At 33.8% G+C, this 24,910-nt stretch overlaps 1 protein-coding gene across 1 annotated transcript in view; it reads right to left on the minus strand.

Annotated features, from left to right (window-relative positions):
- PTPRD (protein tyrosine phosphatase receptor type D) overlaps window positions 1–24,910 on the minus strand; it is a 2,419,801-nt gene that overhangs the window by 1,456,068 nt on the left and 938,823 nt on the right. The window contains exon 6 of the mRNA XM_064580091.1: window positions 22,856–22,894. The gene's annotated coding sequence lies outside the window, so the exon portion shown is untranslated. The remainder of the gene's footprint in view (window positions 1–22,855; window positions 22,895–24,910) is intronic.

Here is a 24,910-nt window from a genome sequence, read left to right on the forward strand (position 1 = left end):
AGCCATTTTTGGAGAAAACTAGGAATGAGAAATGGAAGAGAAGATATTTCAGAGAAATGTGTTCTTGAAGTAGAATAAGCAGAATACTCATCATTTAGAGCGGAAGCAGAAAAAGCAGCTTATTTGCAAGTGGTAGTAACTGATTAACTGTAAGAGTGGAGGTATGAAGAAGTGAAGAATCTAGGTGACATTAATTAGTACACTTAGTGGCTAGCTTTGTGTAAGATTTACAAGAGGAAAGTGAGAGGGACAAGGAGATTGAAGAATGGCAGGAACTCAGTCTCCAACTCAATTTTGGTATACACCATAAAGCCAACCTAGTACTATCCTCTTTTTTAAACAGAATGCATTACATCATCCAAACTCAAATTGTTATGATATCCTACATCTTTTTGTCTCAATATCATTTTACCACTTAAAACCTTGGTATTCTATGTGTGGTTCATAGACCAGAAGGATTAGCATCATCCAACAGCTTATTAGAAATGAAGAAACTTAGTTTCCACCCCAGATGTACTGAGATATCATCTGCATCTTAAAGGTATCTTCAGGGAATTAATATGCATGTTAAATTATGAGAAATATTAATATAAAATATTAAGATAAATATTACCATTTGCATATATGTGGCTGCTGATTATATAAAGAATAGTATCCCTGTTTAAAAAATATGTTGGTTAATAAGTGATCTTTTTTGCCTAGAACCAACACATATTTAACTTGTTTTTAGAAATCAGGAAGATTAAAAACACAGTAAAATAGTCTTAAGGGTTAAGTAAGTTGCAACAAAAATATCTGATGTCACATTTCAAAGCAATATTACAAACAATGATAGAATACAGGACTTTGCATTGAAAAAATAATGTGGACTAGAATCAGTGACTTATTTGAACAAAATAAGGAAGTCAAAATGGTATCCTGGGACTTCCAAGGCTAGCACATAAGAACTCTTGCAGCTTTTGCTTGCATTTCTTGTATTACTTTCTTTGGAAGCCTTGATCCACTGTGTAAGAAATCTGACTCTCTGATGGAAAGTCTTGTTGACAGTCCCTGCTAAGTCCAGCTGACCTGTCATACACATGAAAGCACCAGATATAAGTGAAACCATCTTGTATATTGCAGATCATTGTCTACCTAATATCACCGAGTGGCATCTGTTGATGCCACATGAAACAGAAGAATCTCCCAACCGAGCCCTGTACAGATTCTTGACCCCCAAATTCATAAGATAAGGTAAAATGGTTGTTGTTTTCAGACACTAAGTTTCAGGGTAGTTTGTTAATCAGCAATAGATAAATGGATTGTGATTCCTCAAGCTACATGTTTAATATATGCCATTTCTCTCACTCTTTCCTTTATTCTTTATTTAATGGAATAAATGTGAGCAATTTTTAATGCTACACAGAGCACTTTGGATGGAGCTAGAAATCCATCTTACATACTTCGTTGCATTTTAGGTCAAGTACTATTCAGTAAACATTCACAGAATTGCATATGACAGGTAATATTTCATAATGGTTTCTCCATTCTCATGCTGGTGGTTTTGTGCTGAATTACTATAAATGAATTAGGATTTGAGAAGAATTTTGAAATGTAGACCTATATTTTCCATTATGATTAGTTTAATTAGATGTAGAATTAAGGTAAGAAAGTATCCATAGTCTGAAATCCAATATTTTGAAATATGGTTATACAGATAAAAAATTAAATTTTCTTTTTCTTTTTTTATATCAAAACACTCTCAAGTGGTATTAATATAACAAATATTTTTTTTTATTTTGTTTTACATTTGCCAAGAATGAGATAACTCCTACTACCTAAAATAGAAACTGCTCTCTCAAACACTTGAGGTCTTTGCTCTCCATGGTTTTAGATGCTCATAATAAAATATCAATGATAGTGTATAAGAATTAAACTATCAATTTTCTCAGCTAATAAAAGTATTTTTATATTAAAATTTTTTTTTTTTTAAAGATTTTATTTATTTATCTGAGAGAGAGAATGAGACAGAGAGAGAGAGCATGAGATGGAGGATCAGAGGGAGAAGCAGACTCCCTGCCGAGCAGGGAGCCCGATGCGGGACTCGATCCCGGGACTCCAGGACCATGACCTGAGCCGAAGGCAGTCGCTTAACCAACTGAGCCACCCAGGCGCCCCTATATTAAAATATTTTAAGAGAAATATATCTACTTATAATTTTAAAAGTTAACTCAGCTACTTTAACTAGTTTTATAGTACATAATAATGTATTAAAAGATCAAAGAAATTTTATTTTTTTATCTTTGTAGAATGATTTTTCAAATAAATATTTCCTATCAGCTTGTCCCATTCTTGAAAACATCTGACACTAAGACATAGAACCTCACACTGACTCAATCATTTTAAAATGTGTTGGGCTTTCTGCCAGTGACGTCAGATGAGACAGAGAGGGAACCTCACTTTGTGGAGAGTGCACTAGGCTTCAGCGCAGTAGACCATGGTTTGCCCAGCCCTTGGGCCAACTGCTTAATCTCTTTGAACAGTAGTTTCCTCAATTACAAACTGAGTATAATACTATGTCCTTGTGAAGGCCAATGGAGGATGAAGTGCCCATAGCACAATTAGCGGCACACGGAGATTGCATAAATGACAGCTCTCATTATTATGAAGCTACCACTTCCATTACAGCTCCTCTGATTACCATGCAGTGTGTTTTGAATTACTCACTAATCTGGGGAAATGGGCGGTCCCTGCATGAAAAAACAACAAATTGTTCCATTTGAGATCTTTTTTTTTAATTAATATTCATGTATTATGTTTTGGGTAAAAGCTTTCCAAATGATTTTGATTATTTCAAAATATTTCACTGACAATTGATCAACCATCATGTATACACTTCTTTCTTTTTTTTTTTTTTTAAGATTTTATTTATTTATTTGACAGAGAGAGACACAGCAAGAGAGGGAACACAAGCAGGGGGAGTGGGAGAGGGAGAAGCAGGCTCCCCGCAGAGCAGGGAGCCCGATGCGGGACTTGATCCCAGGACCCTGGGAACATGACCTGAGCCGAAGGCAGTCACTTAACCAACTGAGCCACCCAGGCGCCCCTGACTTATTTCTTATAAAGTGTTTCTCCCAATGGATTATCAAATACCAAAATAGGTGAAGCTTATATTAAATTGTTACTTACAATATCCTTTCATATCACCATACATTTGTTAATTCTTAAAAACTCTAAGTGTGTATCCAAATATTCTGTCAGAGTGAAATCTAACATAAGATGCATACAAACAAAAGCCTTTCGGGGCACTGGGGTGGCTCAGTTGGTTAAGCACTGGACTCTTGATTTCGGCTCAGGTCATGATCTCAGGCTCCTGAGACTGAGCCCTGCATCAGGCTTGTGCTGGGCATGGAGCCTGCTTAAGATTCACTCTTTCTCTCTCTCCCTTTGCCCTCTCCCCCAAGCTCTCTTAAAAAAAAAAAAAAAGAACAAAAGCCTTTCTTCAGCTGGGAGTGAGGGGAGGAGACATGTATTACATGGAGAGAAGACATGTTTTATATAGAATGAAGCAAACAAACAAAGAGAAACAACAGACAAATTTAAAAATCTGAACATCATGCATCCATTCAAAAGACAATTTAGACATACTCACTGAAATTAGTTATCAGCAAAAACAAAATAATTGAACTAGTTAAAAGAAGTAAAAGAGATACTACTCAACACTGATAATCTGTGATTACAGATAAATTAACATCTACGTTTTAAATACAATTACCAGCTGTGCAAGTAACAATGACATAAGTACACCTGAGTAATATTTCTGAAATATCATAAAGGAATGGTATAAATCAGTAATACTGTTTTAAATTTTTAAAATATATATGATACAGTATTTTGAGGGAATATTAAATGACATTTATGTAAATAAAGGGTATTCTGGAAATTATGATGTTATTATTAATTAGAACTACTGTATTTTATTTCTTACATCCTGGAATCTTTAGAGATCACACACTTGGGAAAAGAAATCTCATTACTCATTATTCAGGCTACATCAGATGCAAATCATTATGTCATGGATAAGACATATCTACTTTATTTTCAATCCATTTCAAATAGAAACCAATTTAGAAAAAATTTTGAGAGTGCTTATTTTGATAGAAAATGGCATTTGATGTGCAATAAAATTGTTATAAGTGAGTCATTTCTAAATAATGTTGCCCTACGAATTAGAATAGCACTATTATTGTTCAAATTATCCATTATGCCATTTCTAAAATAATTAAACAACCCACATTTTTCTGAAATCATCCTGGGAAAAAAGTTTCACATATGAATTATTAAAAAAGTAAGTTTTTCCTTTAAAATATAATTTTCATAAAATATGCTAAATGCTTTCTTTCTTTTACAGACCCATGGCACACATTCACCTTATTTTTTATTTTTTTTAAAGATTTTATTTATTTATTTGAGACAGAATGAGAGAGAGAGAGAGAGAGCACATGAGAGGGGGGAGGGTCAGAGGGAGAAGCAGACTCCCCGCCGAGCAGGGAGCCCGATGCGGGACTCGATCCAGGGACTCCAGGATCATGACCTGAGCCGAAGGCAGTTGCTTAACCGACTGAGCCACCCAGGCGCCCCATTCACCTTATTTTTGATGATGTGTTAGCAGTTCCACTATTCCACTGAGGTGCAATCTGTTATGGAAAGAACTACTGAAATCTAGAGTTTATGTCCACACAACCAAGGTTCCCCATAGCTATGCTTTGAAATTCCTTATGCTTATGAAATTCTCTCTTATATTCACCCTCATTGCCACTTTTTACCTCTCAGGGACACATGCTTACCTGTAGAATTCTCTTGCTCACCCTTTAAATGTGTTTTAATTAGTGATATGAGAGAAAACCGTATGACTAAGCATATAAAAATTTGTTCAACGTTAAGAACAAAGAGACTCTGAATGACACCCAGAAAGGTTTCTCTATAAGAACTGGTACCGTTCATGAAAGGAACTATATAGTGTTTGTTTTAGCTATATTTTCTGCCTACTTTAAGGTTATTGATTGGGTTTGTGATAGTCAAAATAATATATTGGATTTCTGGAGAAACCTGCATCCAGAAAGTTCTATAATCATTGGGCCCAATTTTATTAATTTTAGGACATCTCTGACTGATCCATTCAGATATGCACAATCTCCTCCCAGTCACGATTCTCTTCTCTTCTGCTTTTGCTGGTAGAAGTCACCCAGGATGAGGGAAGGGAAAAAGCTGTCTTCAAATAACCATTAATTATGTAAATTCACTTAACAATTTGATGGAAATTTGCATAATACTGGATTTGTAAAAAACTAATTCAGGGTATTACTGAAAAGACAACATGATGCACTTTTTGTATTCCTATTTAGTAGAAATCTCATTGTAAATTAATGAAAAATATAACTCTTAAAATTATGATTTCATTAAAATGAATTTTTTCCTCCATTTTGCCAATCCCAGAAGATCTTCTTTGGATTTGCCATGTTGCATAACATCAATTACACCATGATCCTCTTGAGGGCAGTAATTATATTTTTTAACATCTGTAGTCTTATTAATTTCATGAGTGAATAAATGTCAAAAATTTTAAACCTTATAAAATATTTTTTATTCTGAATAAGTTGGCATAAAAGTTGTTAGGCAAGAACACGTGGTTTTACAGAGGCTCAAATTCTAAAACAGAACAGTATTAAGAAAATATGTTTATTCAGAAATACATCATATTCTCTTACAACTTTCTGGATTCCTGTTGTATTTCTACTTATATTTTAGGTGGTATTGCCTATTCTGAAGCATTTTTCCTCATTACTTATGAAATATCAAAACTTGACTAAATGTCATTGTTAAGAGGTCAATTAGTATGACTTTCTCCAACTTTCTCAATAATCTTTGTCACGCATTTGCAATGGCAAGATACTATTTCTACACTCTTTTGTTGTGGTTAAGGCATACACATAACCAGATTTTACAAGGAGGCCTTCACTCAGCTAGTAACTATAGACCTGAACAATAAAAAAACTAAAAATAAAACTGATAAATTACTATAAAGCAAGAAATGTATAATGAGCTATCTTGATTTATGGTATCCACTTCCATTTCACATAAGCAATCTATCTTAATACGTACTGCAAAACCTTGCATCTGCTTTATTAAGTAGTACATTTCACATTCGCCTGTTCTAAAAGAGAAAGGCAGTATCTGGATAATGTAGCAGATCATTTCCGTTTAGCAGAAGGCAAACTTTAAACAAACTTTAAAGGGTCAAAAAGAAAAGTACTGTTTGTTTTGTATTACTGCCCTAAGTAGTAATCACAATTTATATAGCAGCAGTCCTGTAATCAGACTTTGGAGATTTAGAAAAATGTGGTATATATTAATATTCTTTCTCCAGAAACCTAATTACTAAATCTAATTAAAAGAATATTATTTTTCTGTATTTTACATAGACTTATGTAAATATTTATGAAATTATCTGCTAAAGACACTATAATTCAGTAGAAAACAATTATTTTGATCACATCCAACCAACATAAGCTTTTTCCAGCTAGATTTTGTTACCTCTTTTGTCAAAGAGTTTAGAACAGGTCTCTAGTGTCACTACTATCTATGAATGCCATTTTCCTATGTAGCACACCTATCAGAATGAGCTGAACTTATCTGTATAGCAAATAGACTTAGTGCTTATAGTTTAATGTCTCATCTGATCTTTGATACAAAGGTGTAAAGTAAGTAGGAGGGCATATTACTCCATTTTTTCCATATGAAAGCTAAAGCTCAAATAAGGTTAAGTGCCTTAGCTCATTTAAATAGCTAATTAGTAGAGAAGGAGGGCAAGAACCCAGAACTCTAAAATTTGTCTTTAGCTGTTTCAGATCCCAAGGGATAATAATAATGGGAAGGATAATTAAGAAAGTTACTAAAGATTTAGGCCTACAATAATCTAATTCAATTCTTAGTAAATAAATAAAGACAGAAACTTCAGCAGCTTTTTTCCAAGTACTTGATTTCTATTTATGTGTTGGGAAGCAACTCAGAATGAATTTAAAGGATTGCTTCATTTCAGGTCATTCTGACTTCATTTAAAGATTTTGTATTGTCAATTCTAAAAAGGTTTTTTGTATTGTTTTGGTGGTTAGTTAAAATATCTTATAAGAGGACGCCTGGGTGGCTCAGACAGTTAAGAATCTGCCTTCAGCTCAGGTCATGATCCCAGGGTCCTGGGATCGAGCCTCATATTGGACTCCCTGCTCAGCAAGGAATCTGCTTCTCCCTCTGCCTGCCTCTCTCTCTCTCTCTGGCAAATAAATAAATAAAATCTTAAAAATAATTTACAAAAGTCTTATAAGAGAACTGAAAAGTTTTATTTACCAAGAAGAAATTTTAACTGAATCTTATTTTATTATGAAATCCTTCTTTTAGATTAGGCAACACTACACCATTTTAACCTGAGAACATTCAGAAAGTTATCAATAAGTTATTATCATTGTTTGATACAAAGCAGAATACATATCGATAGATAGATATAGATACAGATATAGATTACTTGATACATAGAGATTGCTTAATAACTATAAAGAGATATTAATTGATATGCAAGTGCTTGAAAATACAAGCGCTTCATTCTATCTACTTTGTAACTCTCATTAGGTAAACCTATAAGCTAACAAAAACAAAAAAGCTAAAAATAAAACAATATGTTAAATTATATCTTACAGCTCTTAACTTATTTTGATGGCTGATTCTCAGAAAGGGAGCAGATACTGAGAATAAAGGATTTCTATCAGTATTACATCTATTTTATTCCAGTGGTTCTCAAAAAAAGGGATATTTTAGCATCCATGTGACAGTGGCAATGTCTAGACACTTTTGTTTGTCATTACTGGTGGGTTAGTACTGCATGTAGTAGGTAGAAGTCAGTGATGCTGCTAAATATCCCATAATACATTGGACAACCTTAAATGTCAATAGTGTGGAGGTTGAGAAACCCTGATCTATTCAAACAGTTTTCTTATTGTGGGTTACAAGTGAGACGGATTCACATAACCTAAATAATTAGACAGGTCTGTTTCAGAGCCATGTCATGATTTCCAAGCTAAACAGCTGTACCCAACTATATACAAAGTTTTCAATGGGGAAATAAACCAGTAACAGTTCCCTTGGCACAAATACTGTCATTTTGATGCATGAAAGTACATGATTTTTCTTTTAGGATCCAATCCAACATTAGTGATTTGAGATCTTGCATTAGCTTAGTAAAACAAAAGCCAAACAAGCTTTTCATTGATCTTAACTAGCAGAACTTTGAGTTTCTGTGTCATTTGAACCAAATACAAAATAATAATAAAATACCCATTGAAATATTTTCCCTCACTTACTTCTGATTTCTTTTATTAGTGAACATGAAAATAGTGGCCCTCTGGACTGACAAAGGAAACAACAGCATTTCCTATTTCTAAAAGAAATAAGCAATAACCATAAGCATGAAGAAATAAAATTCATCAGATTTTTCCCCTATTGCTTAAGTCTAGGGAAACAGTGACAGGCTGACAAGTCTGAGATATGAACATAAACTTTGGTTGTGATTTAATAATAATAAAAATTTATTTTACTTTTTACTTCAGTTCATTAATATTTTTAATTTGCACACTGCCAAAATCATGATGCTCTCTTTCAGTCAAAAACAAATTAAACCCGCAGGGAAGGAGAAATACTACCCCATGAGAAAATGTTCCTTCCTCAGCTTGTCAAAAAAGGCATTCCAAACTACTGGAATGGTTGACAGTAAATCTCTGCTAGATAACACACCTATTCTGTGATGCATCACCATTTTTTTTAACATATATGTATCCATCAGACACTACAATAGATTATTATATGAATTAGGCTGACATTTTATTTTTTAGTTTAGTTTATCTAGTTGGTCCCAGAATAAAGCAAATGTTCTGCTCAATCTGAGCACTTGAAATTCAGTAACATAATAAAAGAAGATTAAAAATAGTCTAATACCTAACTTAACTTTAAAAATGTATAAAACATTGTTTTATGGTGTTTATTGTTTTTCAAACAAGGTTCTGTGATTGCTGTAGTGTCACAAAGAACTGAAAAGATGAAGTCTATGATGGATGAGGAATACACCGTACACTAATGAAACATTCATTTGCTAAATTAACCACTAATCTTCTTGTCCGACTTGACTTGCTCAGGTCCCTGAGAAATAAACCTAATGGTCGTCACTCATTAAGCCATGCACAAACTTTTAAATAAAATAGTTGTAAATGGGCAAGATTTTTCTACTTGGTAAATGATCCATTATACTGATGTCCACATTTGGTACTTTAGATATGCAGCTTATTTCTGCCAGATAATATCAGCCATGAAGCATTTATTATTATTCTTTTTATTTATTTTTGTTATTCTTTGTCTAAGAACAAAGCATTAAAAACATAAATTCTTCTTGTATGTTATTGAAACGAGACAGAATCAAACACCAAGGAAATTTAGGGTGGGGGGAGGAGATCATAGTTCTGATCAACCAGGAATAATGAGATAAGATAGATCAAAATGTCACTAGTCCTTTTAGATCTCTAGATCTCATTCTACACATCATGAAAGACAGCAAGAAATGTGAGTCAAACTGCTCTCCTTGGTTACTTCCAGAGTGGAGGAGTATCATAAGCAACCAGGGAACAATTATTAACAACAGATTATGCCATGTGCAAAATGCAGCATCCAAACCATATATTAATGGTAATTTAAGTCCAGGAGAGATTAATTTCTGACATTTTAAGGCATAACAGAAGAACTAAACTTGAGCTGGCCCATGAAAGGATGGGCCATTTTAGAAAGATAAGTGCAGAGCTTCCTAAAACACTCTGTTTCTAGGGAGATGAGGATAGTGTATAAACTATTCCATTCATGCTGTTTTCTTCTTCTTTTTTTAAATTATTTTTTAGTGGTAGGTTTCCCATAGACAAAGAATAAATTTATCTTATATTCTATACAGTCTTCAGGAATTCTACTATGCAAACCATTGATAAGACACTTTATCCCATACAGTGGGATGGTGGTATTTTCTGCTGCCCTGGGAGCTACTGTGAAAGTTCGTGTTGGACCTGGATTCTTTATTGACAGAGCCAACAGCTGTGAATGCTCTCAATTTAAGGACAGCAGGACAAGTACTAGAACTGTGAGAGGAAAAGTAGCCCATGGCAGAGGCAATGGAGGTACCACAGTAGGCTGGCCACCGCCACCATCTTATCTAGGCACATGCACGCTCTTTTCATCACAGGGACAGAGAGAAACACACAAATAAAAAGAATATTAGAAGAACAAATTTTCAGTAAGATGTTGTAAGATGTCACTAAAATTATGGCCACTTGTCTCCATTTTTATAAATTGGAGCTTTTGCAAAGCTTAGTTTCATAGACTTTCCCATTAATCAGGGGATTTCTTCTCTGAAGTTTTGTCTCTACATTATAAGTGCTGGGACACTCAAAAGAATTTCTTAGAAGGTAGATTACCCTCCCTACTTCTAGCCACTACGCAAGTTGAACTTTTACTTGTCTCAGTTTCACATTCAAAGTAGAATGCCTTGTGCCTGAAGTAATGTTTGCAGATACATAATGGCATAATAGGGCAAATATATCTTTTAAAACAGGCGCTCCATTTAAGCAAAAAAAAAAAAAAAATACTGAATACAAATTGCTAAATATAAAAATTAAAAAAAATTGTAATTTTGTAATGCGAAACCAAATTTATTTCCATGCATAACAATGAAGATCGGGATACTAGATTAAAAGGAAAGCAGTCTTCTGTCAAATAGAGATCAGATATGCCTCACTGGAGCTCCCTTTCAAATGTTAGCATGAAGTTGCATTTTTTACGCCAATTGTTAAGACTGCTACTCTTACTAGAGGGCTACAGTATATTTTGTCTCATAACAACTTTTTCAGAGGAAGATTATTGAGTTAATATATTTTTTCATAGTAATATGAAAAACTGCTCTGCCAAATCATTGCAATACTAAATACTGTTGCAAAATCAAACAAACGTTGCAAGGATTGACTTGGGTTCTGTCCAGAGCCATACAGTTCTGGGCAAATGTGAGATAACTGTAAGAGCTCTTATTACAGGCATGAAACATATTTTGGCATATGAATATTTTAAAAATGGAAATTCTAATGACAATAAGAATACTATTTCATTAGTTTAAATCAGTGAGTGAAATATTGATTGCTAAGTAATGGAATTGAGACCATTAGCTAATTCTTTGCCAAAAAATTAAAGCTACATTTTTTGGCATGCTTTGCAGCATAACTAATTTAGACTAATCTAAAATAAAATTGAAATAAATAAACAGTCTAAAAATACCAAAAGGGAATATAGTGAATTAGTATAGAATTTTGAAATGGGGAAAAGTCTTTTAAACATGATATGAAAACTAAAAACCATAAAGGAAACAGCTGGTAAATTTAACTACATAAAAATTCCAAGTGGCGGGCACCTGGGTGGCTCAGTTGGTTAAGCGACTGCCTTCAGCTCAGGTCATGATCCCAGAGTCCTGGGATCGAGTCCCACATCGGGCTCCCTGCTCTGCGGGGAGCCTGCTTCTCCCTCTCCCACTCCCCCTGCTTGTGTTCCCTCTCTCGCTGTGTCTCTCTCTGTCAAATAAATAAATAAAATCTTAAAAAAAAAAAAATTCCAAGTGGCAAAACACATTATAAGTGCAGTTGAAAAATAAGACATAAATCTCCAATATTTTTAAAAGAATTTAACATACAAGAGCTTTTATGACTCAATAAGAATTTTATAGAAATTCTATTGAAAAATGGGCAAGAAATGTGAACAATTCACACACACACACACACAGATTATACCTTTCAAAATCTAAAATTGTACATGACCTCTTTCCAGCAATCCCACTTTTTGAGATTCATTCCTATAAAAATATGTTTTGTAGGAGCAACTAAATATATAAAGCAAAGATTAACAAACCTAAAGGGAGAGAAGTAGACAGAAATATTATAATAATAGAGGACTTTAATGTCATGTTTTCATCAATGGATAGATAATCCAGGCAGACAATCAATAAGGAAACATGAGCCTTAAATGACACATCAGACCAGAAGGAATACACACACACACACACACACACACATATACACATATATGTATGTATATTCAACAGAATATACCTTGTTCTCAAGTACATATGGAACTTCTCCAAAATATACCATATATTAGGCCATAAAAGAAGTCTTATTAAATTTAAGATGAAAATTGTATCAAGTATTTTTCCCAACCACAATGGTATGAAACTAGAAATCAATTACTAGAGGAAAACTAGAAAATTCACAAATATGTGGAGGTTAAACAACAGTCTACTAAACAAGGGGTTAAAGAAGAAATCAAAAGAGAAATCTAAAAATATGTTGAGACAAATAAAAATGAGAATGCAACATAACAAACCTATGGGGTACAGCAAAAGCAGTTCTAAGTTCATAGCAGTAAGTACCTACCTCAAGAAACAAGATAGCTCAAATAAAAAACATAACTTTACATCTCAAGGAAATAGGTAAAGAAAAACAAACAGATCCCAAGTTAGTAGAAGAAAGGAATTAGAAAAATTTAAAAAGATTAGAAAATAAACGAAATAGCAACTAAAAAGTGAATGGAAAATATCAATTAAACTAACAGTTGGTTCTTTGAAAAGGTAAACAAAATTGGCAAACATTTAGCTAGACTTGCCAAGAAGGAGAGGAGACTCAAATAAATAAAATCAGAAATGAAAGAGGAGACATTACAACTGAGACCTTAGAAATACAAAAGTTCATAAGAGACTACTATGAACAATTGAATGTCAGTAAGTTGGACAACCCAGAAGAAATGGATAAATTCCCAAAAATCTTCAACCTACTAAGACTGAGTCAGGAAGAAGCAGAAAATGTGACTAGACCAATTACTAATAAGGACATTGAATCAGTAATCAAAAACCTCCTAACAAACAGAAGTCCACCACCAGAACCCTTCACTGGTGAATTCTACCAAATATTCAAAAGAGATTTAATACTAAACCTACTTAAAGCCTTCCAAAATTAGAAGAAAAGGGAACACATCCAAACTCACTTTATAAGGTCAGCATTAACCTGATACCAAAACTAGACAAGGATGCCACAAGAAAAGAAAATTATGGGCCAGTATTCCTAATGAACATAAATGCAAAATACTCTAAAAAATATTAATAAATTGAATTCAACAATATATCAAAAGGATCATATATCCTGATCAAGTGGGTATGCAAGGATGGTTCAACATTTGTAAATCAATCAACATGATATACCATATTAACAAAATGAAGGATAAAAATCATATAATCATCTCAATAGATGCAAAAAAAGCAGTTTACAAAATCCAACACCCATTTATGGTAAAATATTTCAACAAAATAGGTAGAGAGGGAATGTACCTCTACATTCCCAACAGGTAATGAAAAAGTACTCAACATGACTAATCATCAGGGAAATGCAAATTAAAACCACAAAGAGATACCACTTCATACCTGTTAGAATGGCTATTATAAAAAGATAAGAAATACCAGGTATTGGCAAGGACGCGGAGAAAAGGGAAATTTTGTGCACTGCTGGTGGGAATGTAAATTGGTACAGCCATTATGGAGTTTTCTCAAAAATTTAAAAACCAGAACTACCATATGAACTACCATATAATCCAGCAATTCCACTTCTGATTATTTATCTAAAAAATGAAAACACTATGTTGGAGAAATATCTGCACCCTTAGTTGATAACAGCATTATTTACAATAGCCCAGATATGTGAACAACCTAAGTGTCCATCAATGAACAAATAGATGAAAATGTGGTAGATATACACAATGGAATACTATTCAGCCAAAAAAAGAGGCAGTCCCGTGATTTGCAACAAAATGGATAGACCTTGAGGGCATTATGCCAAGTAAAATAAGTCAGACAGAAAAAGAAATACCATATGATCTCATTCATATATGTAATCTTAAAAAAACTGAGTTCATAGATGCAGAGAATAGACTGGTGGTTGCTAGAGGTGGGGCAGAGGTAGTGAAATGGGTGAAGGAGGTCAAAAGATTCAAACTTCCAGTCATAAAATAAATCACAGGAATATTATATATAGAATGGTTACTATAGTTAATACTGTATTGCATATTGTAAAATTGCTGAGAATAAATCATAAAAGTTCTCATCAAAAGAAAAAGAATTTCTAAATATGTATGGTGACAGATGTTAATTAGACTTATTGTGGTGATCACCTTGTAATGTATACAAATGCCAAATTATTATGTTGTACGTAACTATATAGCTACCTAAGTATGAAACATGATTTATTTGACTTGGCAGAGTTTTAGGTTAGAAAAAGAAATTCTACAATATGATTTATGAACCACTTGTACATCATCATTGTTGTGTCATATAATACCAAGAAAACACTGTTCCAGAATTAATCTTCTATTATGATCTTTCTCAGAAATTTCCTTGGTTTTCTCTGTTTAATCTTACACCAAAAACATCCTCACTCTCAGAGATCCACATGAGAACACTGCCATTTTCACACATATGTACCAAGACTCTACATTCCATATGTAAGAACCAGTATACATGTCCAGGTTATAATGGATATCTCAGAAGCAAGGATAGAGGCTGAGGTGGAATTCTTATTCTGGAGTAGGTAGCCATTGGCAGGACAATGTAAAATCCTCCATATTTATGCTGGTTAGCATAGCCCCATTCCCCTAAAGCCCACCCACCTTGCCACTCACCATTGCTCATTATCTATGCAGTCAGTATCTAATTCTATGATATTCCCTAAGCATTTTTAAAAAATCATTGTAATTGTCTATATGGTCTATTGTAAAATTTTACTTAATAAAAAGCATATCAAAAAAAGATCAAATATAAATTCAAAGCAATTTTGGTGGTTGTGGCAAAAAGCAAACTATATACATGTCAAAAACACAAATGCTTATGTATGACATCATACATGGCTGAAAATTAGTGGTCATTTGGAGATACTGCTTTCTTTTCTTTTTTAAAGATTTTATTTATTTATCTGAGTGAGAGAGACAGACACAGCACAAGCAGAGGGAAGAGGCAGAGGGAGAAGCAGGCTCCCTGCTGAACAGGGAGCCCAATGTGGGCTCAATCCCAGGACCCTGGGACCATGACCTAAACCAAAGGCATATGCTTAACCAACTGAGCCACCCAGGCGCCTGGGGATACTGCTTTCAATGTGTTATTAACAGAACTACATTATTTGGTAGAAAGAATATTTAAAGGAATAAATAAAATATACATATTTGAGGACTAATTTGTCTAATTCGAAATAGTGAGATATAGACAAAGTAGTACATTCTATGTCAATGAAACAAAAGAACAGGGAAAAGGTATTTATTTGACAGTGAATCAATACTTAAATGACAACCAAAAGCATATAAGGTCAGTAACAAAACTCTATGCCTACATTTTTTTTTTCAGGAAAAATAAGCATATTGTATAATATTGCCTTTCTTTAACCTCATTTTTATTATCTTTTCATATTTCCCTGCTCCTCCTTTATTTCTGAAACTATGAAAGATATCTCCTACCATATATCTCCCACTAAGAATAAAACCAATTCAGCAACAGCTAGAAAATAGCAATGACACATGCAAAGACCCTTTCATATGCCTCAATATGTTTATGGGGAACTTTTCAAAGTATCTTTTTTGAATACAACAGTTTGTATTGCAGGAGTGGTTTTCAGGCTAGGACAAAGTGGAAATGATTGTCCCAGCATCTCTCACAAGCAAAGGAAGGGGGATGAGAAGTTGACAGGGCATCAGCTACAAATCATAGAGCATCCCTGCTATCACATATTTGTTGGACAGTAAGTCCAGTGTTCTGAGTACTCCAAATAGAGGAAGTAACATGTGAGCACAGAGAATAATAAACATGGACTTTTAAAATAAATATATATTTAAAAAAAACTAGCAGGGTAGTATTTCTATTTTGGTGAACACCTGGAGAAGTACTGCTTGACTTAGGACAGCAGGCAAAAAATCAAGGAGGGGACACTTATGTTTGTGCACACTTGTGCTTAATTAACCACAAAATATTCTTTCAATGTATTAGTAGTAAGAGAAGATAATGCCAGTAGATTTATTAGAATCCTTATTTAAATTGTTTTCATAAAAGCATTTATTAATATTCTATGTCAGATGAGAGTGCCTGGAAAGTAGATAAGCTAACTTTCCACTAAAAGGACATTTACCCATGTAGTCTGATTATTGACTCTAGAAGAGTCAAACTAAGGGTTGTTTTTTGCAAGTATGTGAGTCCTATGCCACTCTGAGGAGCTAACTACTAATATGAAATAAATTTGCTTAGTGCTAAGGAAATATGTTTAAAAACTAATAGTCTCCCAAAAATGGAATGTGCTGCCTTACAAAGATCTCCTGAACTCCATCCTGAGGTGAAATTGAGAGGAACAAGCAGAAACAAGGTTAATAGAAATTGTTGAAAGGATGTAACGCCAAAGACAGACTGAATTCCAGATGTAATAATTCTGATTCTTAATAAATAGTATAGAGGTAAATTTTAATGCCCCACAGTGATTTTAGAGGCTATTAATGATTGGCATTGAAATACTTCAAAAGGCATAATTTGTTGTGCTCCCTTCCATGGTAGTACATTTAAATTCTTTCAGTTCCTGGTAATTGTATACAATTATTTTTGATCTCCAGTCCTGTGTGTGAAGAAAAGTGGTTATGTTTAATTAATTAGCTGTTGCAGAAATGTTGCTGGAGGGCATGTTAGTGGCATTTCAATGAGTACATCTCTTAAATGTAAAAATGAGAAAGCATATGGAGACCTCCATTATAAAAGGTAAAAAAAAAAAAAAAAGAGTAAGATATAGGAGGGGGTGTTGTTTTAGGTCATTCCAAAAAAATGAAGTGATGGGCGCCTGGGTGGCTCAGTTGGTTGAGCGACTGCCTCCGGCTCAGGTCATGATCCTGGAGTCCCGGGATCGAGTCCCGCATCGGGCTCCCTGCTCGGCAGGGAGTCTGCTTCTCCCTCTGACCCTCCTCCCTCTCATGCTCTCTGTCTCTCATTCTCTCTCTCTCAAATAAATAAATAAAATCTTTAAAAAAATATGAAGTGCTGAATATAGATTACTCTGAGCACCACACCTCAATAAAATTATCTAAGATATGGAGAATCTTTTTAACTTAAGAAAAAGGAAAGCATTGTTATATGGTCTTTCTATCCCTAATGCCAGATAAGATTAAAGAACTAAAAGTATTATTACAAGAAAGTTGATCATCCTTCCACTGAATGCGTACCATTTCAAAATTAGATATATGCCTTATATTTTTCCCTACTTCATGTTGTTTGGTTCATCTAAAGATATTTGTTAAGGAAATAATAGCTGATTTTTATTAAATATTTTAGTACACATCTCCCAAGATTATTATTTGGGGGCCTGTGTTACCCACTTTGTCAAGCAAAGATTACTTGGTGACAGGAGAAAACTATTTTAAAGTAAAAAATAATTGTCAAAATATACCTTTAGAAACAGACTCCAGATTTTAGAATTACCCAAACACTACAATGCCCATTTTCCCAGAACAATTTGATTAGTTTGGGCAGACTTTTTGTTGCTATAACGAAACCAAATAAAAAACAAAACAGAAACAAACAAAGAAAAAAAAAAACACATCAAAACATCCTCAGTGGCTTAAGACAAAATAAGGCTTTCTGGTCTTCTCAGTTGGCTATGGAACTGAAGGACTTGCCACAGCAGCTGTCTTTCATCGGTGAGTCAAGGATTCAGGATGATCTACTCTGATGGCCCCATTATTTCAAGCTGATACCTCTTGTGCAGAAGCAGAGAGGCTAGAAAAGCACATTCCCACTTTTCCTTAGCTAGAAGTAACCCCATGGCCCCACCAAACTAGAAGGTGGAAATATAATCTCCTTCAAGCTCAAGAGTGAAAGGAAATCCAGATATTGATGTGCACTTGCAACATTTCTCACACTATCTTCATGGTCCCAATAAGCTGCTACCCCAGCAAGGTAAAGGGAAACAATGGAAGGCCTAAAACAAAAGCTCAGAATTTTAAACAATATCAGTTTTCAAAAAGAAAAAAAATAAGTAAAAGCAGCACAATTATACAGAACATATAAAATGATGATCCCTGAAGTCAGGGTCATGTCTTATTGTTATTCTATCACCCAACCTCTACAGACTGTTTGCATAAATAAGTTACTCAGTAAACTTTGAGGGGATGCATGGAGAAATGAACTGGTGTGAGTATGAATCCTTCCTTTGGTCTCTGACCATATGATTTTTGTTCGCTTCATGAAAATTCACATCAGGATAGCATACTAATAGTAAACAATTTTAGTAACAGTATACTGCTTGAAAATTTACAGTGCTCTGGGTATTTGGTGTCTATTGTGATTCTATATGAATTTTAGGACTGTCTTCTATTTCTTTGAATAATGTCATTGGAATTCAGATAGGGATTTAAAAAAAATTTCCAGAGTATTTTGATATACTAATTCAAACCTATGAGTAGACATATGTATGTGGTTTTTTCCCTTCAGTTTTCACATATAACCTAAGAAACTCACCAAACATACACTATTTTAACACCAGACATTTAATTTTCAAGGGGTGGGGGTACTTTACATCATCAAGATATTTTGGCATATGTCCAAGAAATATTTTTAAACCCTCTATATTGAAGACAGCACTCAATTCCTGGAAGATGCAGTACTCCAGTTGAATAATTTATATTACTTCAAAGAAATTCCATGACTAATGCTAAGCACATGAGTGTAATTTGCAGGTTGCCCGCAATACTGTTAAAAAAAAAAAAATTCAGGATGGCCAAATTTACATAAAATTTGCATTGAAACCTGAGAACATGAATGAGAATAAAGTAACCATTAATCACCATTGTCCAAATACAGAAAGATCATGTAGGTTTCCATAGATTCTGCTTTTGTTATTAATGACACAGGTATATGTATGCATATTTCTATCATATACATGTACATATATATGATAGATTTCTATATATGATTTCTATATCTATCATATATATTATATGATAGAAATCTATCATATATATGATATAAAAGATACACACACACATATGCACACACACAATTTGGGCACAGTCTGTAACAATTTTTCCCCCTTGGACTTAAAATAAGCAAGCTTTTCATCTTCTCAAATAACTGTGCAAGTACAAAGATTAAATCTCTTTTTAATCACTTATGTATCAATTTTCTAAAGACTACAGATCAGGATTATTCCTCCAATACATGTAGAATTAGGTTTTATTAAAAGCTTACTGGGATAAGCTTTCTTTGGGAAGGCATATCAGTGGAGTCTTTGGAATCCTAGGAATAAATTGAAATCTCAGTATCTTAATTTACTAAATGATTACACGTGAAATAATTAACCTTGCTAACTCTTAGTATCCTTAGCTCTAAAATGATGGCCAAAATGTACGACTGGAAGGTTGAAATGAGGCTACATAGAAAAAGCACCTAGCCTAACACCTGATTTACAATGAATGTTTAAAATATGAATTCCCTTCAACCGTACATAATTGTGCATATGTTATTATTCTGACCCTTAAAAGGTCCAAACTCCAGGTGCAGAAAATAAAATTTATGAATTGGAACAGATTGCTGCAATTGCACACACACATGCAAAATTCAGTGAATTGTAAGAATTAAACACATTATCTTATATAAATGAAAAAATGCTGTGATACAATTTTCTGTAAATATTTTCAACTTCAATGTAGGCAATGTTAGTTATTCTATATTGAAGTGAATTTTTATTGCTGACATTTAGTTCCAGAGTAAATATTATTTTTAGCTTGAGAGTTATCATAATTGAATAGAGTATATTTTAATCTATTTACTCTGTAATAGTTTGCATATTATCATTTATATTTCAGTACTATCTGATTTGAATTTTACATTTATTTTCTTTTCTTTGAATTATACTTAAAAAGAATTTTCTAGAATGACTCATATGATGCAGAATTTGTTTCAGGTAATACTATTAATCATCTTCCATGTTCATATCACTTTCCTTTGAAAATCATAATTGGATAGAAGCAAACAATTGTAGAAATTAAATTTTAGGTTTGGTCTTTATAAGTGTAGGTGAGACTAAATAAGTTAGTCAATTGAAAATATTTCTTGGAAAACTAGGAAACACAGAGAAATATGTTAGGTAAGTCATAGTAAACGACACAAATGGCATTGTTATTTCATTTAAAAGCTTGCAAAATTTCTGAGTAGAAAATACATAACAAAAGAACCTTAGAGCATATGACACTATAAAGTGAAAATACTGAAATTTGTGATCCTGAAAATAAAGAGTTTAGAGAGGGAAGATCAAACTATAATATTTTTAAAAATGAAGTCTCCTGGGAGAAAATGGGAGTTGAACTACACACTGAGGGATGAACAGAAAGCAGGTGTATGGGCAGATAGGGACAATCACTCTGTTCACAGAAGCAGAAATGGTGACAATGGGGGATGAGAGAGGAAAGAACTGAGCCATGTGACCAGCTTTGAGTTTCCTGGTTTGTACTCAAGGAACACTTCTTTTCAATAAGTGTGGCAGAATTCCATTGTATCTTACACAGCAGATTATGGGGTGGGGGGGAACACTTATAGGAAACACGGTGAGATAAGTCTGAGAGTGTTGTTTTAGAATGAATCATTGGTCTATCTTTTGAGACATGGATTAGGAATGAGATGAATTACAAGGTAGGAGAAAACCCAGATGATAATGAGTTGTGATGATCAGAATTGGCAAGAACACACTGCCAATTTAAATGAGGAAAGAAAGTGGAATTAAGATAAAAGATAATTACAGGAAGAAGGTCCAATTCCATTAATATAAATAAGAAAAGGTTTAAGGTTGGAAAAAATTCAGGAACTCTGGGATTTGTAATGCTGGACATGGGGACATGAAATTTCTGCTGTCTGTGAGACCCACCAAGTCTCTCCTCCTTCCCAACAAATGCTTAAGCAAAGCTTCTCATTTGCACAAAGTACTGAAGGGATGGGAGGCTAATCCTTGTTCTCATCCTGAGAATAACTAGTGGCTGAGAATGTGATCAGGAGTTGTACAAATTGTTAAGGAAAAATACAAACTTCAAGTTTCTGTTGCTCTTATTTATGGCTGAATATGGAAACCCTGAGTTTGTTTGGAAGCATTTTCAACATAACCCTATCCAAAAGTAATGCCACCTACTCATGCATAGGAAAAATCTGCACGATAAAGAGAACTGGGTCTCCTTTGTAGGCTATGTAAAATTCTACCAGACTATTATAATGTTAATCTATTTTACACTTAAATGGCTGGACTCAAATATAAGGAACTCCAAAGTGGATTCTGCTGGAAGGGATGTGGGTCAGCAAAATACACTGGAGCATTGATACTGAAGAAAATACTGAGAATGCCTTTCCCTTTGGGGATGCGTATACAGTGGTTTCAGAAGCAGTAAGACCTGATACAATTTTAAGTTTCCATTTTTTGTGCTCTTATTCTGTTAACTTAACCTTAAGTCTTCAGTAGCAGTTTTTAAATATGACAGTTTACTCTGCTACTGTTTGGCAGGAGGTATAGACTGGGATATCCTGAAGTTGCACAGAAAAGTCATGAGAAGATAGCCAGAAGGTACTAGTTGAGAATCCATAAAAAGTATTTGGGAGCAAGAGGTAATGCACAACAAAAAGACGTGCTGAACTCTCACCACCCTCCCATTCTAACCAAGCAATAACCAGTTATTAGTATAGAATGATGTGTAAGATAGTACTCCTGCAATCTGTCACTATGGAATTTCATATTACTCTCAGCTGGGTATTATAGAAAAGGTGACTCTAGAAATTAAAAAAAAAAAAAAATGGGACTTCCAGTCTACACAAGAATAAAAATCCAAGATGGAGCATTCTTTAGAAAATTAAGCAAGAGAATGTGAAATAAAATGTTGTATAATCTTGCAGAGATTCAGAACATAGTAGGACCCCAACATATGAATTTGAATGTTATCAATCATTCAATAATATTTGGAGAAAAATAAAAGGACTGGGTAGATTCTAAGATGAATAAGAAGCTGTTGTTTGTAAAAATACAATTTAATAGAAAAAACTTCTACCTTAGCATCTCATTTTTTTTTAATTAAACAATATATCTTTTCCATGTCTAAGTACCAGGCAAATGCCATAAGAAATTTAAGAGTTGCCATGTGAAAAGAGCAGTGGCTTCAGTGTGTTTCTAGTTTTATATTATGTAAACTTCAATACCAACGTAGCAATGAAAACAATTTTTATAATCCAGTTATCATACTCAGCCCCCATGGTTTTTATCCAAGATACAAGTGTTGCATTTGATATTAAAAGAAAAACTTTCCAATTGATACTTTCTTTTACCTGAATACTCCTCTTTTCTATCTCAGATTCTTTTCACGGTAAATTTTGTTTCCTTAACAAACAAATGCTACCACTCTTTGGAATAATTTCCTGACCCATGAAGTTGAATCTGGAAGTAGTATCTGGACTTATCTATCATTTTACATGTGCTAAGATGTAACTGACCTTCTATTTGCCTTCTGAGATTCAACCGCAGATGATGGAAATGAGGGGAGAATTAAGAAAAAGGATTAAGCCTGAGAGAGGAAAATAACAAAAGCAAAAACAAACATATCCTCCAAATATTTTTGGCAAATAAAACAAAAATATTGATAATACTACATTAATAAAATGTCTTACCAGATACTTGAAATCACCAGATGATCCAGGAATCCAAGCCTAATAATAAGAAGAAGGGGGGGTGGGGGGGGAGATGGGTCAGTTTTCTTTTAAAAAATAAACAAAAGCAAAAATGAACTTTTGGGACTTCATCAAGATAAAAAACTTCTGCACAGCAAAGGAAATAGTCAACAAAACAAGAGGCAACGCACAGAATGGGAGAAGATATTTGCAAATGACACTATATAGACAAAGCGCTGATTTCCAAAATCTATAAAGAACTTCTCAAACTCAACACCCAAAAAACAAATAAGTCAAAAAATGGGCAGAAGACATGAAGAGACACTTCTCAAAAGAGTGTTTTTTTTGTTTGTTTGTTTGTTTTTTTGAAAAACACTGAGTGTTTTGTTTTGTTTTGGAACTCTGGAAATGATTTATTTATTTTTTATTATTATGTTATTTTAATCACCATACATTATATCATTAATTTTTTATGTAGTGTTCCATGATTCATTGTTTGCGTATAACACCCAGTGCTCCATGCAGAACGTGTCCTCCTTAATACCCATCACCAGGTTAACCCATCCCCCACCCCCCTCCCCTCTAGAACCCTGTTTGTTTTTCAGAGTCCATCGTCTCTCATGGTTCGTCTCCCCCCCCAACTCCCCCGCTTCATTCTTCCCTTCCTACTATCTTCTTCCTTTCTTTTTTAACATATAATGTATTATTTGTTTTAGAGGTAAGGTCTGTGATTCAACAGTCTTACACAATTCACAGCGCTCACCATAGCACATACCCTCCCCAGTATCTATCACCCAGCCACCCCATCCCTGCCACCCCCCACCACTGGGTGTTATATGAAAACAATGAATGGTGGATCACTACATCAAAAACTAATGATGTGGGTCATCTGGGTGGTTCAGTCATTAAAGTGTCTGCCTTCGGCTCAGGTCATGATCCCAGGGTCCTGGGATTGAGCCCTGCATCAAGCTGTCTGCCCCGCAGGAAACCTGCTTCTCCCTCTCCCACTCCCCCTGCTTGTGTTCCCTCTCTTGCTGTGTCTCTCTCTGTCAAATAAATAAATAAAATCTTAAAAAAAAAAAAAAAACTAATGATGTAATATATGGTGATTAACATAACATAATAAAATAAAAAAAAACTAATGATGTATGGTGACTAACATAACATAATAAAATTAAATTAAAAATAAATAAAATACACATACAATAATTTTTATTATTCTACAAAATCATCACAGTATTACAGACTGTTGAGAATACTTTAGGAAATCATTTTCATAGGTGAAAATGTTTTTCACTTAAATTAATATGTTTATTTGATTTCCCATTATGCCATTAAAACAAAGAAAAGGAATACAGTCTTGCTCCTAAAACCATATTTCCAATTACTCAGGTGACCGTAATAGTTATTCAGGTTTATACTTTAAGTTCTCAGTGGAAGAGGGGAATATCATTATTAAATGTACTTGAGATTATTTATTACTTGCATTCAATTTTCCTGTGGGTGAGGCAAACCAGTGCTTCATTTTTAAAAGCTTTTCCAATTTTTCTGCCTTTGCTAGCTATCAGACAGCAATTAGTTTGGGCTTTGATTCATTTTTGAAAAGTAAATCCATGGAAGATATTATAATGATAAAAGTAAGAGTTTTAATTTCCAAATTATATTGAAATGCAGCTTCTATTTTTTAAAGGTTTTTGAAGTTCAAATGAAAGACAATATCTGAACAGCAGAAATCCCCAAGAGAAGACCTAGCACCTGCCACGGGATGCAGAGGTTTTATAAATGTTGTCTTGTGTAAAGGCAATGGCAAACATTGGGAGGCCTTTTGTAAATATGCCTGCCTTTCTCTGTGTTTGAGCAGAAATATTGAACTTCTAACCATTATTATTATAAAATAAAGGTTTTTTGTTTTTTTTTTTTTTAAACATTTGACGATCACCTTCTCTTTTTGCCTTGGGAATCAAGTTTGAAATTACGTATTTTTTGAGTGTTGAAACACATATCTTCCTTTGAAAGAGAATGGAAAATACAATAAACGAAGAAAAAGAATTGACA

This window comes from Mirounga angustirostris, unplaced genomic scaffold (assembly GCF_029215605.1).
Source record: "Mirounga angustirostris isolate CCGP_5_RB_7025 unplaced genomic scaffold, mMirAng1.0.hap1 SCAF_15, whole genome shotgun sequence".
In the NCBI taxonomy this organism is placed as follows: Eukaryota; Metazoa; Chordata; class Mammalia; order Carnivora; family Phocidae; genus Mirounga; species Mirounga angustirostris.